Below are 18,449 nucleotides of genomic sequence, written 5' to 3'. Positions count from 1 at the left end.
TTTCTGCCGGTTAAGTTGTCGAGTGCTGATTTCTTGTCCTGTGATAAAAAGCCTTCTGTTTCGACCGCCAAACCTTTCAGGGGAGCATTTGCAAGCATTTGGCACCATTTTTGAGTGAATTGCCAAAAGTCAGATTTTTGATGAAATTGTGACCCCGGGCCTTAGGGATTTTTTCAAAAAAAAAATTCTTCCGGTTAAGTTGTCGATGGCTGATTTCTTGTCATGTGATAAAAAAACTTCTGTTTCGACCGCCAAACCTTTCAGGGGAGCATTTGCACCCGTTTGGCACCATTTTTCAATCAACCTTTTTATTCGACCGTCAGTCAGAAAAAGTACATTTGTCAATACACAGTTAAAACATCCAGGAAGATTTTTAAAAAAGCCAACACTAAAATGGGCTAAACAGATAGCCCCATATCAATACAATCAATTATAGTCTTGCGACGCTTAAAAGCTAAAAAAAGAAATTTGGCCACCAAGGAAGGTATAACTCTAGTGACATTATTCAGCAAGTATAAAACCTGGTTTTCTCTGGGTAGGAAGCTAAATTGACATAGGTGTGGGTCTATAAAATTTTGTCTAAGCTCTGCATAAGAAGGGCAAGTCAAGAGAATGTGTTCGGTGGACTCAACCACACCCATGGCACAATGACAGGTTCTCTGGGCGTATGGTACTCCCCTGTACCTTCCCCACAATATCGCAGAGTCAAGGACATTTAATCTAGCCTCTGTAAGAAGTCTGCGGTATTCAACATAGTGGATTTCTGCAAGGTAGGGGGCTGGTATGGTCCGATAAATCTGGTCCCCTAGGAACATCCCTGGTTTTACCAGGGCTATGTCCTCTTGTCTGGCAATGTCACTCAGTCTCCGGGAGATCACAGCTCTAGCTTGATTATATGTCATAGACTCAAAGTAAAGGTGAGACAATCCGCAGGATTGAACCTCGTTAATGACCTCCCTTTCCCACGATGATTGGAAATCGTCCCTCAATATCAAGGGGGCAATACCCACTGGTTTAAAACAAAGCTTGAGCCATAGCCAGAGCTTCGTCTTCAAGGCCACATACCGTAAAGCTTGCCAGCCGACCTCTAATCTCATAACCGCACCCGCTACCGAGGGGGGAATCCTAAGGATGGCTCTAAGGAATCGCGTTTGGATAGAATCCAGTTTCAAAAAATCCCTACGGGAGCCTAAAGAGATGCCCACCAAAAGAAGGGGGAGGACTTTCATTTGAAAGAGTCTCAAAGCTATCTTCACTGATTGAGCCTGATTCTTAGCATATAGAGATCTAATCTGGATGGCTGCTTTAGATGCATTAGTTGTTATATAGTCTCTATGGGCCAGAAAAGACCTATTTGACCGTATTACTTGTCCCAGATATTTAAAGCAGTTAACCTGCTCTAGGGGGATCCCGTTCATCGACCATCGATGGAGTCTCGGTCGGGCAGAGAAGACCATGATCTTGGTCTTAGCATAGTTGGGTTGGAGCTCATGCTGATCACAGTATTCATGTAGAGCTTGCAACATTCTCCTCAGTCCAATAGGGGATCTGGCAAGAAGTGCGGCGTCATCCGCATACAAAAGAACATTCAGAGATCGGCCTGCTAATTTGGGGGGGTGGAAAGCATCATTGGCCATGTGAGTCACCAGTGAGTTAATGTAAAAGCTAAACAATGCTGGAGCCAATAGACAACCCTGTCTTACCCCTCTAGTGGTGGTAACAGGGTTGGAGACTAGGCCTTTATTGTCTAGCCTGATTCTCAGAAAGGTGTTTGTATGGAGGCTGATAATCAGATGAAGGAGATGACGATCGATCTTTGTAGCAGCCAGTTTTGTCCATAGCTGCTTTCTAGAGATTCGATCAAATGCCTGCTTAAGGTCAATAAAAGCCACATGAAGAACCTTTGGGGCTTTGCCGGCATACTTTTCTGCCAGGTGATTCAAGGTTAATATTTGGTCTGTGGTAGATCTTCCAGGGCGAAAACCCGCCTGTTCATCGGCAATGATATTGTCGTCCTCCATCCATTTCGATAGTTTGTTTAGCAGGTACCCCGAGTAAATCTTCCCAATGACATTTAGCAAGCTGATTGGCCTAAAGTTGCTCGGCTCTGTACGTGGGCCTTTCTTATGTATTAATACAATCAACGCAGAGCTCCAGCTTGAGGGAAATTTTGCTGTTTTGTTTACATGCGTGTAAAGTGCTGCTAAAAGTGGGATCCACCAATCTTTATTTGCTTTGATGGCATCAATGGATATAAGGTCATCACCGGGGGCCTTGCCTGCTTTAAATCGATCTATGAGAGTTTCAACTTCAGGGCATGTAACTGGGTCCCAATCGGGCAGTGCTTCCGGCTCCACCGTATCTCCGCAGGCATCATGGGCTGCATACAGATCGGCGAAGTATCTTTCCCAAGTGTCCGCTGAGATGTGGGGTTCTATTCTTGCAAGCGGCCTACCCAGGTATCTGGAAATTAACTGCCAAAAAAAGGGTGAATTTCTATTCTCTGCAGCTATCAAAAGGTTGTTCCAATTGTTTCTTTCTGCCTCGAGCTTCTTTTCTTTTAGTAGGACTTTGTAACTTCTCCTGAGGGTGATAAGGCGGTTATTTGGCATGGGGTCATTTGATGCTCTATATGCCAACCATTCATTATACAGATGATTCTTGAAGTTTTTGCATTCCTCATCGAACCATTTTTTGTGGAAAAACTGTTTACCATGCTTTGTGGGGGACCGAGCTAATGTTGGTTTTAGAAGTTCTACTAAATTGTCATATATTGGTAGAGGCTCATCCGCCTGCATAAGGGAAGCCCTTTTTATTTGGAGCTGATCAGACCAGAGAAGTTCGTTCAACTGCTGGGCCGAGTTGGAGGTCCATTTAAGGGCTGTAGGTCTTATCTCCAGATGATCATTTGATAAGTGCACAAAGGAGTGCCTATCAAGTTCGTCAGCCAGAGTCAAGGAAATTTCTAGAGGGAAGTGATCACTCTCCAGTCTTGTAGCCACCTTAAAGCTGGATATTTTTGGGGTAAGGTCGGGAGATATCCATACAAAATCAATAGTGGATGCACGTGAACCTGACCAATAGGTGAATTCGGCAGGGTAGTCCGAGCTGACCGCCCCATTTAGCAGAAGGAAATTGAGGGCCAGCAAGGTTTGCCTGCATTTGAAACCTGCGTAAGTGGCTATGTTATCTTTGAATTTCCTTGGTAAAAGATCTGTAGTCATAAGAGGTGAAGAAGGGTACTTGTTAAATTTAGAGAATAAGATTTGGTCAGTATGTGACAGGCGTCCATTAAAATCTCCCGCCAACAGAAAAGTGGCTTTGGGGTATTTGTCAAAAAGCGTTTCCAATGTCACTTGGATTTCCTGCCATCTCAGATCAACCAAGTTTCTCTTATAAGTTGGACATAAGTAGATATTGATCACTACTATCGTTTCCTCTGCTGTTTGCAACTTTATAATCAGCATGAGTGACGACTGGATGTCGATTTTTTCGGCCTGAAGATTTATGGCTAAGGAAACAAAAGTAGCCAAGCCTCCTTGCGGTCTACCATGTGATAACAAGTTCTGCGTGGCATTCAGGTAGAAGCCCTTGTATCCTGTTAGATAGAAGTCCTCACAGGCCCATGACTCTTGGAATAGAAGGATGTGGCTGCCATTTATATAGGCAACAAATGATGGATCTGTCAGTTTGGATTTAATACCAGCCACATTCCATGATAGTAATGTAAGAGGCCGCTTTGTGTTTCCCTCAAGTCATGATTTCTCTTGCATGGTTAATCCTGGAGAATCCAAATGGGGGTGTACGCTGCGTGAAGGGGCAGTAGGGTGAAAAAAGGCAGTGATTTTTGATTGTTTGCATTTCAGGTTCAAGTTGTCACGTGTCACAGGAACAGCCAGTGACTAGGGCGAATTTCTAGATCGCTGTAAGAGAGAATCTTGATACGAGGGGGTGTTACTAGCTGACAAGTCCATAGACTCGTCGTTTGCCGTATGCTCTGTAGTTGCAGGAGTCGTGCCTTGAGGATCGAGGCTTGTTGATGGGAAAGCACTATGTAAGACAGAAGAAAGACATCCTTTTCGGTTAGCTTCCAGTAGCTTGTTTAGCCTTGCCACTGCCTCAGTGTTTGTCCAAAGGGCTACTGGGTCTCCCAGTGTCTCTTGCATCGTCATGGTATCAGCACAAGGAATGCAGCCATTTTGAGGATTGGAGATCGTTATCGCTGCAGGGGGGTCCACATGGGCTTGTGTCTGCCAATCTTTAGGAGCATCTATAATGGGCAAGGCTGGACCCGTCAAAGCTCTACCCCTTAAGGCAGTCCCTTCTTGCCGGTGGGCTGGTCGGCTAGTAAATCGTAGGGAGGGGTTCCTAGGAAGGGTCCGTTGCTGCGAATTCCGGTCATAATCCTCAATCCTCCTTGTAGGCCGGCTAACCAAATTTGCTGAGTTTGGGATTTTCCCAATAATGCCCCTACAGTTGTTAAAGAAGCATCTTTGTGGGAAGATTCCATACCAGTTGAGGCGATTTTGAAGTTTGCTCAAAAGTGCAGGAAGCCTGGGAGAGTCGAACTTGAGCAACAAGTGCTTAAATTTTGGAGTCTCTGGCAGCCATTCTAATGATAGGAGATCACCCTGGGCCAAGTAGGACCTGGTCAACGTTCGCAATGAGATCACAGCAGCTTTACAATTTCTCCAGGCATAGTAGGGGAAGCAGGAGTGAGCGATGTTCAAGCATATATTGTTAGGGGTGAGTTGGAGGTTTACTAGCTGCTGCCCCCTGCTTAGGCTCTGTGCCTCATGATTATCAGGTCCCTGATGATTTAATGGCAGATTCAAAATCGAGGCAGGGGTTTTGGTGAAGGCATTTAGTTTTCCCTCTAACATATTGATGGAAGCTGATAGCACCTTTATTTCGTCAGCCAAGTGCAGGCAATATTTCTGCAAAGTCCTCAGCTCCGCTGATTGTACTATATCACATAAAGATTTATGATGAGGGTCAGGGTGGGGAGAGAGGCCATCTGGGCTGGAGGTTATATCCAACAGCGATTTGTCTCCTGGCAAGGGAGTATTTGAAGTCGTTGCGGGGTCATATGGACAGTCTACCTGCTTGGAGGTGTTTAAAAGGTTGTTTGGAGTTATTGCAGGATCATGTAGGCAATCTAACTGCTTGGAGGTAACAGGAGAAGGAAGCACAAGATTGCAGAAAAACTCCTCCAATGATGAGATAGAAGGCTCTAAGGTCTTAGGTGGTGAATCCAGCCCAGTAGGCTTCGAAACCTTAGCCATAGGTTCTGAGGCATTAAAGGAAAGGTCTTCCACAGAAGAGGTACGACCACGTTTTAGGTTCGTCATGCTCAGTGGCGTAGCGTGGGGGGTGCAGGGGGTGCCGGCCGCACCGGGCGCAACATCTGGGGTTAGGGCAAATCCATGGGTTAGGGGGCGCAAAACCACGGGTTAGGGGGCGCAAATCCACAGGTTAGGGGGGCGCAAATTACTTGCCTTGCCCCGGGTGCTGACAACCCACGCTACACCACTGGTCATGCTAAACCCCTTGAGCGGCTCGGTTATCTAAGAGTCCTTCAAAGGCCAAGCAAGAGCTGGTGGAAGGCCAGGGAAGCGCGGCCCAAGTTACAGCTAATCAGGTTGTTAGTGAAGCTCATTAAGGAGATTTATGGCGCTGACTTTGCAAGCTTCCACAGGGTGAGTTCCTGGCGTTATCATCAAAACATTATCATGCCAACTTCCATAGAAAAATAGGAGCGGAGTAACTTACAGCATGAACTGGAAAGGGGAGCTCCGGCAAACACGTCTTACTTCGTCGCCATCTTGGCCCCTCCTTTGGCACCATTTTTTAGTGAATTGCCGAATGTCAGATTTTTGATTGAATTGTGACCCCGGGGCTTACGGATTTTTTCAAAAAAAAAATTTCTGCCGGTTAAGTTGTCGAGGGCTGATTTCTTGTCCTGTGATAAAAAGACTTCTGTTTCGACCGCCAAACCTTTCATGGGAGCATTTGCAAGCATTTGGCATCATTTTTGAGTGAATTGCCGAAAGTGAGATTTTTGATGAAATAGTGACCCCGGGGCTTACGGATTTTTTCAAAAAAAAAAATTCAGCCGGTTAAGTTGTCGAGGGCTGATTTCTTGTCCTGTGATAAAAAGACGTCTGTTTCGACAGCCATACGTTTCAGGGGAGCATTTGCAACCGTTTTGCACCATTTTTGAGTGAATTGCCGAAAGTCAGATTTTTGATGAAATTGTGAACCCGGGGCTTAGGGATTTTTTCAAAAAAATCTTTTTCTGCCGCTTAAGTTGTCGAGGGCTGATTTCTTTTCCTGTGACAAAGAAGGTTTCTGTTTCGACCGCCAAACCTTTCAGGGAGCATTTGCAACCGTTTAGCTCCATCTTTGAGTGAATTGTCGAAAGTCAGATTTTTGATGAAATTGTGACCCCGGGGCTTACGGATTTTTTCAAAAAAAATATTCTGCCGGTTAAGTTGTTGAGGGCTGATTTCTTGTCATGTGATAAAAAAACTTCTGTTTCGACCGCCAAACCTTTCAGGGGAGCATTTGCATCCGTTTGGCACCATTTTTTAGTGAATTGCCGAAAGTCAGATTTTTGATTGAATTGTGACCCCGGGGCTTACGGATTTTTTTAAAAAAAAAATTTCTGCCGGTTAAGTTGTCGACGGCTGATTTCATTTCCAGTGATAAAAAAGCTTTCTGTTTCGACCGCCAAAGCTTTCAGGGGAGCATTTACAACCGTTTGGCACCATTTTTGAGTGAATTGCCGAAAGTCAGATTTTTGATGAAATTGTGACCCCGGGGCTTAGGGATTTTTTCAAAAAAAAATTTCTGCCGGTTAAGTTGTCGATGGCTGATTTCTTTTCCTGTGATAAAAAAGCTTTCTGTTTCGACCGCCAAACCTTTCAGGGGAGCATTTGCAACCATTTGGAACCATTTTTGAGTGAATTTCCGAAAGTCAGATTTTTGATGAAATTGTGACCCCGGGGCTTACGGATTTTTTCAAAAAAATATTCTGCCGGTTAAGTTGTTGACGGCTGATTTCTTGTCATGTAATAAATAGACTTCTGTTTCGACCGCCAAACCTTTAAGAGAGCATTTGCAGCCGTTTGGCACCATTTTTGAGTGAATTCCCGAAAGTCAGATTTTAAATGAAATTGTGACCCCGGGGCTTAGGGATTTTTTCAAAAAAAAATTTCTGCCGGTTAAGTTGTTGAGGGCTGATTTCTTTTCCTGTGATAAAAAAGCTTTCTGTTTCGACCCCCAAACCTTTCAGGGGAGCATTTGCATCCGTTTGTCACCATTTTTTAGTGAATTGCCGAAACTCAGATTTTTGATTGAATTCTGACCCCGGGGCTTACGGATTTTTTCAAAAAAATATATTCTGCCGCTTAAGTTGTCGAGGGCTGATCTCTTGTCCTGTGATAAAAAGCCTTCTGTTTCGACCGCCAAACCTTTCAGGGGAGCATTTGCAACCGTTTAGCTCCATTTTTGAGTGAATTGTCGAAAGTCAGATTTTTTATGAAATTGTAACCCCGGGGCTTACAGATTTTTTTTTAAAAAAAAATTCTGCCGGTTAAGTTGTTGAGGGCTGATTTCTTGTCATCTGATAAATAGACTTCTGTTTCGACAGCCAAACGTTTCAGGGGAGCATTTGCACCCGTTTGGCACCATTTTTGAGTGAATTGCCGAAAGTCAGATTTTTGATGAAATTGTGAACCCGGGGCTTACGGATTTTTTCAAAAAAATATATTCTGCCGCTTAAGTTGTCGAGGGCTGATCTCTTGTCCTGTGATAAAAAGCCTTCTGTTTCGACCGCCAAACCTTTAAGGGGAGCATTTGCACCCGTTTGGCACCATTTTTGAGTGAATTCCCGAAAGTCAGATTTTTGATGAAATTGTGACCCCGGGGCTTAGGGATTTTTTTTAAAAAAAAATTCTGCCGGTTAAGTTGTTGAGGGCTGATTTCTTGTCATGTGATAAAAAAACTTCTGTTTCGACCGCCAAACCTTTCAGGGGAGCATTTGCATCCGTTTGGCACCATTTTTGAGTGAATTGCCGAAAGTCAGATTTTTGATTGAATTGTGACCCCGGGGCTTACGGAGTTTTTTTAAAAAAAAATTTATGCTGCTTAAGTTGTCGAGGGCTGATTTCTTGTCCTGTGATAAAAAGACTTCTGTTTCGACAGCCATACGTTTCAGGGGAGCATTTGCAACCGTTTAGATCCATTTTTGAGTGAATTGTCGAAAGTCAGATTTTTGATGAAATTGTGACCCCGGGGTTTAGGGATTTTTTTCAAAAAAATCTTTTTCTGCCGGTTAAGTTGTCAACAGCTGATTTCTTTTCCTGTGATAAAAAAGCTTTCTGTTTCGACCGCCAAAACTTTCAGGGGAGCATTTGCAACCGTTTGGCACCATTTTTGAGTGAATATCCGAAAGTCGGATTTTTGATGAAATCGTGACCCCGGGGCTTACGGATTTTTTCAAAAAACAAATTCTGCCGGTTAAGTTGTTGAGGGCTGATTTCTTGTCATGTGATAAAAAGCCTGCTGTTTCGACCGCCAAACCTTTCAGGGGAGCATTTGCAATCCGTTTGGCACCATTTTTTTCTGAATTGCCGAAAGTCAGATTGTTGATGAAATTGTGATCCCGGGGCTTACGGATTCTTTCAAAAAAAAAATTTCTTCCGGTTAAGTTGTCGATGGCTGATTTCTTGTCCTGTGATAAAAAGCCTTCTGTTTCGACCGCCAAACCTTTCAGGGGAGCATTTGCACCCGTTTGGCACCATTTTTGAGTGAATTCCCGAAAGTCAGATTTTTTATGAAATTGTGACCCCGATGCATATGGATTTTTTCAAAAAAAAAATTTCTTCCGGCTAAGTTTGGAGATTTGGATTTGGAGATCGAAACAGAAGGCTTTTTATCACAGGACAAGAAATCAGACCTCAACAACTTAACCGGCGGGAAAATATTTTTTTGAAAAAATCCCTAAGCCCCGGGGTCAAAATTTCAGAAAAAATCTGACTTTCGGCAATTCACTCAAAAATGGTACCCAAAGGTTGGAAATGCTCCCCTAAAAGGTTTGGCGGTCGAAGCAGAAGGCTTTTTATCACAGGACAAGAAATCAGCCCTCGACAACTTAAGCGGCAGAATATTTTTTTTTGAAAAAATCCGTAAGCACCGGGGTTAGATTTCAATCAAAAATCTGACTTTCGGCAATTCACTCAAAAAAGGTGCACAACGGTTGCAAATGCTCCCCTGAGAGGTTTAGAGATCGAAACAGAAGGCTTTTTATAACAGGACAAGAAATCAGACCTCGACAACTTAAGCGGCAGAATATATTTTTTTTAAAAAATCCGTAAGCCCCGGGGTCACAATTTCAGAAAAAATCTGACTTTCGGCAATTCACTCAAAAATGGTGCACAACGGTTGCAAATGCTCCCCTAAAAGGTTTGGCGGTCGAAAAATAAAGCTTTTTATCACAGGATAAGAAATTAGACCTCGACAATTTAACCGGCGGAAATTTTTTTTTAAAAAAAATCCCTAAGCCCCGGGTCACAATTTCAGAAAAAATGTGACTTTCGGCAATTCACTCAAAAATGGTGCACAATGGTTGCAAATACTCCCCTAAAAAGTTTGGCGGTCGAAACAGAAGGCTTTTTATCACAGGACAAGAAATTAGACCTCGACAACTTAACCGGCGGAAGATTTTTTTAAAAAAATCCCTAAGCCCCGGGGTCACAATTTCAGAAAAAAACTGATTTTCGGCAATTCACTCAAAAATGGTTGCAAATGCTCCCCTGAAAGGTTTGGCTGTCGAAACAGAAGGCTTTTTATCACAGGACAAGAAATCAGACCTCGACAACATAACCGGCGGAAAAATATGTTTTGAAAAAATCCCTAAGCCCCAGGGTCACAATTTCAGAAAAAATCTGACTTTCGGCAATTCACTCAAAAATGGTGCCCAACGGTTGCAAATGCTCCCCTGAAATGTTTGGCGGTCGAAACAGAAGGCTTTTTATCACAGAACAAGAAATAAGACCTCGACAACTTAACTGGCAGAAAAATATGTTTTCAAAAAATCCCTAAGCCCCAGGGTCACAATTTCAGAAAAAATCTGACTTTCGGCAATTAACTCAAAAATGGTGCACAACGGTTGCAAATGCTCCCCTGAAAGATTTGGAGATCGAAACAGAAGGCTTTTTATCACAGGACAAGGAATCAGACCTCAACAACTTAACCGGCGGGAAAATATGTTTTGAAAAAATCCCTAAGCCTCAGGGTCACAATTTCAGAAAAAATCTGACCTTCGGCAATTCACTCAAAAATGGTGCACAACGGTTGCAAATGCTCCCCTAAAAGGTTTGGCGGTCGAAGCAGATGGCTTTTTATCGCAGGACAAGAAATCAGACCTCGACAACTTAACCGGCGGAAGAAGATTTTTTTGAAAAATTCCCTAAGCCCCGGGGTCACAATTTCAGAAAAAATGTGACTTTCGGCAATTCACTCAAAAATGGTGCACAACGGTTGCAAATGCTCCCATGAGAGGTTTGGAGATCAAAACAGAAGGCTTTTTATAACAGGACAAGAAATCAGACCTCGACAACTTAACCGGCGGAAAAATATTTTTTTGAAAAAAACCCTAAGCCCCGGGGTCACAATTTCAGAAAAAAGCTGACTTTTGCCAATTCACTCAAAAATGTTGCCAAACGGCTGCAAGTGCTCCCCTTAAAGTTTTGGCGGTCGAAACAGAAGGCTTTTTATCACAGGACAAGAAAGCAGAACTCGACAACTTAACAAGCGGAAAAATATTTTTTTGAAAAAATCCCAAAGCCCCGGGGTCACAATTTCAGAAAAAATCTGACTTTCGGTAATTCACTCAAAAATGGTTGCAAATGCTCCCCTGAAAGGTTTGGCGGTCGAAACAGAAGGCTTTTTATCACAGAACAAGAAATCAGACCTCGACAACATAACCGGCGGAAAAATATGTTTTGAAAAAATCCCTAAGCCCCAGGGTCACAATTTCAGAAAAAATCTGACTTTCGGCAATTCACTCAAAAATGGTGCCCAACGGTTGCAAATGCTCCCCTGAAAGGTTTGGCGGTCGAAACAGAAGGCTTTTTATCACAGAACAAGAAATAAGACCTCGACAACTTAACTGGCAGAAAAATATGTTTTCAAAAAATCCCTAAGCCCCAGGGTCACAATTTCAGAAAAAATCTGACTTTCGGCAATTAACTCAAAAATGGTGCACAACGGTTGCAAATGCTCCCCTGAAAGATTTGGAGATCGAAACAGAAGGCTTTTTATCACAGGACATGGAATCAGACCTCAACAACTTAACCGGCGGGAAAATATGTTTTGAAAAAATCCCTAAGCCTCAGGGTCACAATTTCAGAAAAAATCTGACCTTCGGCAATTCACTCAAAAATGGTGCACAACGGTTGCAAATGCTCCCCTAAAAGGTTTGGCGGTCGAAGCAGAAGGCTTTTTATCGCAGGACAAGAAATCAGACCTCGACAACTTAACCGGCGGAAGAAGATTTTTTTGAAAAATTCCCTAAGCCCCGGGGTCACAATTTCAGAAAAAATGTGACTTTCGGCAATTCAATCAAAAATGGTGCACAATGGTTGCAAATACTCCGCTAAAAGGTTTGGCGGTCGAAATAGAAGGCTTTTTATCACAGGACAAGAAATTAGACCTCGACAATTTAATAGGCGGAAATTTTTTTAAACAAAAAAATCCCTAACCCCCGGGGTCACAATTTCAGAAAAAAATCGGACTTTCGGCAATTCTCTCAAAAATGGTACCCAAAGGTTGCAAATGCTGCCCTAAAAGGTTTGGCGGTCGAAACAGAAGGCTTTTTATCGCAGGACTAGAAATCAGACCTCGACAACTTAAACGGCGGAAAAATATTTCTTTGAAAAAATCCCTAAGCCCCGGGGTCACAATTTCAGAAAAAATCTGATTTTCGGCAATTCACTCAAAAATGGTACCCAAAGGTTGCAAATGCTAGCCTGAATGGTTTGGAGGTCGAAACAGAAGTCTCTTTATCACAGAACAAGAAATCAGACCTCGACAACTTAACCGCCGGTAGAAGATTTTTTTGAAAAAATTCTCTAAGCCCCGGGGTCACAATTTCAGAAAAAAATGTGACTTTCGGTAATTCACTGAAAAATGTTGCCCAACAACTGCAAATGGTCCCATAAAAGTTTTGGCGGTCGAAACAGAAGGCTTTTTATCAAAGGAGAAGAAATCAGACCTCGACAACTTAACCGGCGGAAAAATATTTTTTTGAAAAATCCCTAAGCCCCGGGGTCACAATTTCAGAAAAAAATCTGACTTTCGGCAATTCACTCAAAAATGGTACCCAACGGTTGCAAATGCTCCCCTGAAAGGTTTGGCGGACGAAACAGAAAGATTTTTATCACAGGACAAGAAATTAGACCTCGACAATTTAACCGGCGGAAATTTTTTTAAACAAAAAAATCCATAAGCCCCGGGGTCACAATTTCAGAAAAAATCTGACTTTCGGCAATTCACTCAAAAATGGTTTCCAAAGGTTGCAAATGCTAGCCTGAATGGTTTGGAGGTCGAAACAGAAGTCTCTTTATCACAGAACAAGAAACCAGACCTCGACAACTTAACCGCCGGTAGAAGATTTTTTTGAAAAAATTCCCTAAGCCCCGGGGTCACAATTTCAGAAAAAAATGTGACTTTCGGCAATTCACTGAAAAATGTTGCCCAACGGCTGCAAATGATCCCATAAAAGGTTTGGCGGTCGAAACAGAAGGCTTTTTATCACAGGAGAAGAAATCAGACCTTGACAACTTAACCGGTGCAAAAATATTTTTTTGAAAAAATCCCTAAGCCCCGGGGTCACAATTTCAGAAAAAAATCTGACTTTCAGCAATTCACTCAAAAATGGTACCCAACAGTTGCAAATGCTCCCCTGAAAGGTTTGGCGGACGAAACAGAAAGATTTTTAATACAGGACAAGAAATTAGACCTCGACAACTTCACTGGCGGAAAAATATTTTTTTGAAAAAATCCCTAAGCCCCGGGGTCACAATTTCAGAAAAAATCTGACTTTCAGCAATTCACTCAAAAATGGTGCCCAAACGGTTGCAAATGCTCCCCTGAAAGCTTTCCGGTCGAAACAGAAGGCTTTTTATCGCAGGACAAGAAAATAGACCTCGACAACTTAACCGGCGGAAGATTTTTTTAAAAAAATCCCTAAGCCCCGGGGTCACAATTTCAGAAAAAATGTGACTTTCGGCAATTCACTCAAAAATGGTTGCAAATGCTCCCCTGAAAGGTTTGGCGGTCGAAACAGAAGGCTTTTTATCACAGGACAAGAAATCAGACCTCAACAACATAACCGGCGGAAAAATATGTTTTGAAAAAATCCCTAAGCCCCAGGGTCACAATTTCAGAAAAAATCAGACTTTCGGCAATTCACTCCAAAATGGTGCACAACGGTTGCAAATGCTCCCCTGAAAGGTTTGGCGGTCGAAACAGAAGGCTTTTTATCACAGAACAAGAAATACGACCTCGACAACTTAACTGGCAGAAAAATATGTTTTGAAAAAATCCCTAAGCCCCAGGGTCACAATTTCAGAAAAAATCTGACTTTCGGCAATTCACTCAAAAATGGTGCACAACGGTTGCAAATGCTCCCCTGAAAGATTTGGAGATCGAAACAGAAGGCTTTTTATCACAGGACAAGAAATCAGACCTCAACAACTTAACCGGCGGGAAAATATGTTTTGAAAAAATCCCTAAGCCCCAGGGTCACAATTTCAGAAAAAATCTGACTTTCGGCAATTCACTCAAAAATGGTACCCAAAGGTTGCAAATGCTCCCCTAAAAGGTTTGGCAGTCGAAGCAGAAGGCTTTTTATCGCATGACAAGAAATCAGACCTCGACAACTTAACCGGCGGAAAAATATTTTTTTGAAAAAATCCCTAAGCCCCGGGGTCACAATTTTAGAAAAAATCTGACTTTCGGCAATTCACTCAAAAATGGTACCCAAAGGTTGCAAATGCTCCCCTGAATGGTTTGGAGGTCGAAACAGAAGTCTCTTTATCACAGAACAATAAATCAGACCTCGACAACTTAACCAGCGGAAGAAGATTTTTTTGAAAAATTCCCTAAGCCCCGGGGTCACAATTTCAGAAAAAATGTGACGTTCGGCAATTCACTCAAAAATGGTGCACAACGGTTGCAAATGCTCCCCTGAGAGGTTTGGAGATCGAAACAGAAGGCTTTTTATAACAGGACAAGAAATCAGACCTCGACAACTTAACCGGCGGAAAAATATTTTTTTCAAAAAATCCCTAAGCCCCGGGGTCACAATTTCAGAAAAAATGTGACTTTCGGCAATTCACTCAAAAATGGTGCACAACGGTTGCAAATTCTCCCCTAAAAGGTTTGGCGGTCGAAACAGAAGTTATTTATCACAGAACAAGAAATCAGACCTCGACAACTTAACCAGCGGAAAAATATTTTTTTGAAAAAATCCCTAAGCCCCGGGGTCACAATTTCAGAAAAAATCTGACTTTCGGCAATTCACTCAAAAATGGTACCCAAAGGTTGCAAATGCTCCCCTAAAAGGTTTGGCGGTCGAAACAGAAGGCTTTTTATCACAGGAGAAGAAATCAGACCTCGACAACTTAACCGGCGGAAAAATATTTCTTTGAAAAAATCCCTAAGCCCCGGGGTCACAATTTCAGAAAAAATCTGATTTTCAGCAATTCACTCAAAAATGGTACCCAAAGGTTGCAAATGCTAGCCTGAATGATTTGGAGGTCGAAACAGATGTCTCTTTATCACAGAACAAGAAATCAGATCTCGACAACTTAACCGCCGGTAGAAGATTTTTTTGAAAAATTCCCTAAGCCCCGGGGTCACAATTTCAGAAAAAATCTAACTTTCGGCAATTCACTCAAAAAAGGTGCACAACGGTTGCAAATGCTCCCCTGAAAGATTTGGAGATCGAAACAGAAGGCTTTTTATCACAGGACAAGAAATCAGACCTCAACAACTTAACCGGCGGGAAAATATGTTTTGAAAAAATCCCTAAGCCCCAGGGTCACAATTTCAGAAAAAATCGGACTTTCGGCAATTCACTCAAAAATGGTGCCCAACGGTTGCAAATGCTCCCCTAAAAGGTTTGGCGGTCGAAGCAGAAGGCTTTTTATCGCAGGACAAGAAATCAGACCTCGACAACTTAACCGGCGGAAGAAGATTTTTTGGAAAAATTCCCTAAGCCCCGGGGTCACAATTTCAGAAAAAATGTGACTTTCGCCAATTCACTCAAAAATGGTGCACAACGGTTGCAAATGCTCCCCTGAGAGGTTTGGAGATCGAAACAGAAGGCTTTTTATAACAGGACAAGAAATCAGACCTCGACAACTTAACCAGCGGAAAAATATTTTTTTGAAAAAATCCCTAAGCCCCGGGGTCACAATTTCAGAAAAAATCTGACTTTCGGCAATTCACTCAAAAATGGTACCCAAAGGTTGCAAATGCTCCCCTAAAAGGTTTGGCGGTCGGAACAGAAGGCTTTTTATCACAGGAGAAGAAATCAGACCTCGACAACTTAACCGGCGGAAAAATATTTCTTTGAAAAAATCCCTAAGCCCCGGGGTCACAATTTCAGAAAAAATCTGATTTTCGGCAATTCACTCAAAAATGGTACCCAAAGGTTGCAAATGCTAGCCTGAATGGTTTGGAGGTCGAAACAGATGTCTCTTTATCACAGAACAAGAAATCAGATCTCGACAACTTAACCGCCGGTAGAAGATTTTTTTGAAAAATTCCCTAAGCCCCGGGATCACAATTTCAGAAAAAATCTGACTTTCGGCAATTCACTCAAAAAAGGTGCACAACGGTTGCAAATGCTCCCCTGAAAGATTTGGAGATCGAAACAGAAGGCTTTTTATCACAGGACAAGAAATCAGACCTCAACAACTTAACCGGCGGGAAAATATGTTTTGAAAAAATCCCTAAGCCCCAGGGTCACAATTTCAGAAAAAATCGGACTTTCGGCAATTCACTCAAAAATGGTGCCCAACGGTTGCAAAAGCTCCCCTAAAAGGTTTGGCGGTCGAAGCAGAAGGCTTTTTATCGCAGGACAAGAAATCAAACCTCGACAACTCAACCGGCGGAAGAAGATTTTTTTGAAAAATTCCCTAAGCCCCGGGGTCACAATTTCAGAAAAAATGTGACTTTCGGCAATTCACTCAAAAATGGTGCACAACGGTTGCAAATGCTCCCCTGAGAGGTTTGGAGATCGAAACAGAAGGCTTTTTATAACAGGACAAGAAATCAGACCTCGACAACTTAACCCGCGGAAAAATATTTTTTTGAAAAAATCCCTAAGCCCCGGGGTCACAATTTCAGAAAAAATCTGACTTTCGGCAATTCACTCAAAAATGGTACCCAAAGGTTGCAAATGCACCCCTAAAAGGTTTGGCGGTCGGAACAGAAGGCTTTTTATCGCAGGACAAGAAATCAGACCTTGACAACTTAACCGGCGGAAGAAGATTTTTTGGAAAAATTCCCTAAGCCCCGGGGTCACAATTTCAGAAAAAATGTGACTTTCGCCAATTCACTCAAAAATGGTGCACAACGGTTGCAAATGCTCCCCTGAGAGTTTTGGAGATCGAAACAGAAGGCTTTTTATAACAGGACAAGAAATCAGACCTCGACAACTTAACCAGCGGAAAAATATTTTTTTGAAAAATTCCCTAAGCCCCGGGGTCACAATTTCAGAAAAAATGTGACTTTCGCCAATTCACTCAAAAATGGTGCACAACGGTTGCAAATGCTCCCCTGAGAGGTTTGGAGATCGAAACAGAAGGCTTTTTATAACAGGACAAGAAATCAGACCTCGACAACTTAACCGGCGGAAGAAGATTTTTTTGAAAAATTCCCTAAGGCCCGGGGTCACAATTTCAGAAAAAAATTGACTTTCGGCAATTCACTCAAAAATGGTACCCAAAGGTTGCAAATGCTCCCCTAAAAGGTTTGGCGGTCGGAACAGAAGGCTTTTTATCACAGGAGAAGAAATCAGACCTCGACAACTTAACCGGCGGAAAAATATTTCTTTGAAAAAATCCCAAAGCCTCGGGGTCACAATTTCAGAAAAAATCTGATTTTCGGCAATTCACTCAAAAATGGTACCCAAAGGTTGCAAATGCTAGCCTGAATGGTTTGGAGGTCGAAACAGATGTCTCTTTATCACAGAACAAGAAATCAGATCTCGACAACTTAACCGCCGGTAGAAGATTTTTTTGAAAAATTCCCTAAGCCCCGGGGTCACAATTTCAGAAAAAATCTGACTTTCGGCAATTCACTCATAAATGGTACCCAAAGGTTGCAAATGCTCCCCTAAAAGGTTTGGCGGTCGAAACAGAAGGCTTTTTATCACAGGAGAAGAAATCAGACCTCGACAACTTAACTGGCGGAAAAATATTTCTTTGAAAAAATCCCTAAGCCCCGGGGTCACAATTTCAAAAAAAATCTGATTTTCGGCAATTCACTCAAAAATGGTACCCAACGGTTGCAAATGCTCCCCTGAAATGTTTGGCGGACGAAACAGAAAGATTTTTATCACAGGACAAGAAATTAGACCTCGACAATTTAACCGGCGAAATTTTTTTTTAAAAAAAAAATCCCTAAGCCCCGGGGTCACAATTTCAGAAAAAATCTGACTTTTGGCAATTCAATCAAAAATGGTGCCCTACGGTTGCAAATGCTCCCCTGAAAGGTTTGGGAGACAAAACAGAAAGATTTTTATCAGAGGACAAGAAATCAAACCTCGACAATATAATCGGCGGAATTTTTTTTATTTTTTTTTTAAATCGCTAAGCCCCGGGGTCACAATTTCAGAAAAAAACTGACTTTCAGCAATTCACTCAAAAATGTTGCCCAAACGGTTGCAAATGCTCCCCTGAAAGCTTTCCCGGTCGAAACAGAAGGCTTTTTATCGCAGGACAAGAAAATAGACTTCAACAACTTAACCGGCGGAAGATTTTTTTAAAAAAATCCCTAAGCCGCGGGGTCACAATTTCAGAAAAAATCTGATTTTCGGCAATTCACTCAAAAATGGTTGCAAATGCTCCCCTGAAAGGTTTGGCGGTCGAAACAGAAGGCTTTTTATCACAGGACAAGAAATCAGACCTCGACAACATAACCGGCGGAAAAATATGTTTTATAAAAATCCCTAAGCCCCAGGGTCACAATTTCAGAAAAAATCTGACTTTGGGCAATTCACTCAAAAATGGTGCCCAACGGTTGCAAATGCTCCCCTGAAAGGTTTGGCGGTCGAAACAGAAGGCTTTTGATCACAGCACAAGAAATCAGACCTCGACAACTTAACTGGCAGAAAAATATGTTTTGAAAAAATCCCTAAGCCCCGGGGT

This window comes from Podarcis filfolensis (assembly GCF_964270895.1).
Source record: "Podarcis filfolensis genome assembly, chromosome: 8".
Classification (NCBI taxonomy): Eukaryota; Metazoa; Chordata; class Lepidosauria; order Squamata; family Lacertidae; genus Podarcis; species Podarcis filfolensis.
Note: the sequence above shows the minus strand (reverse complement) of the source record.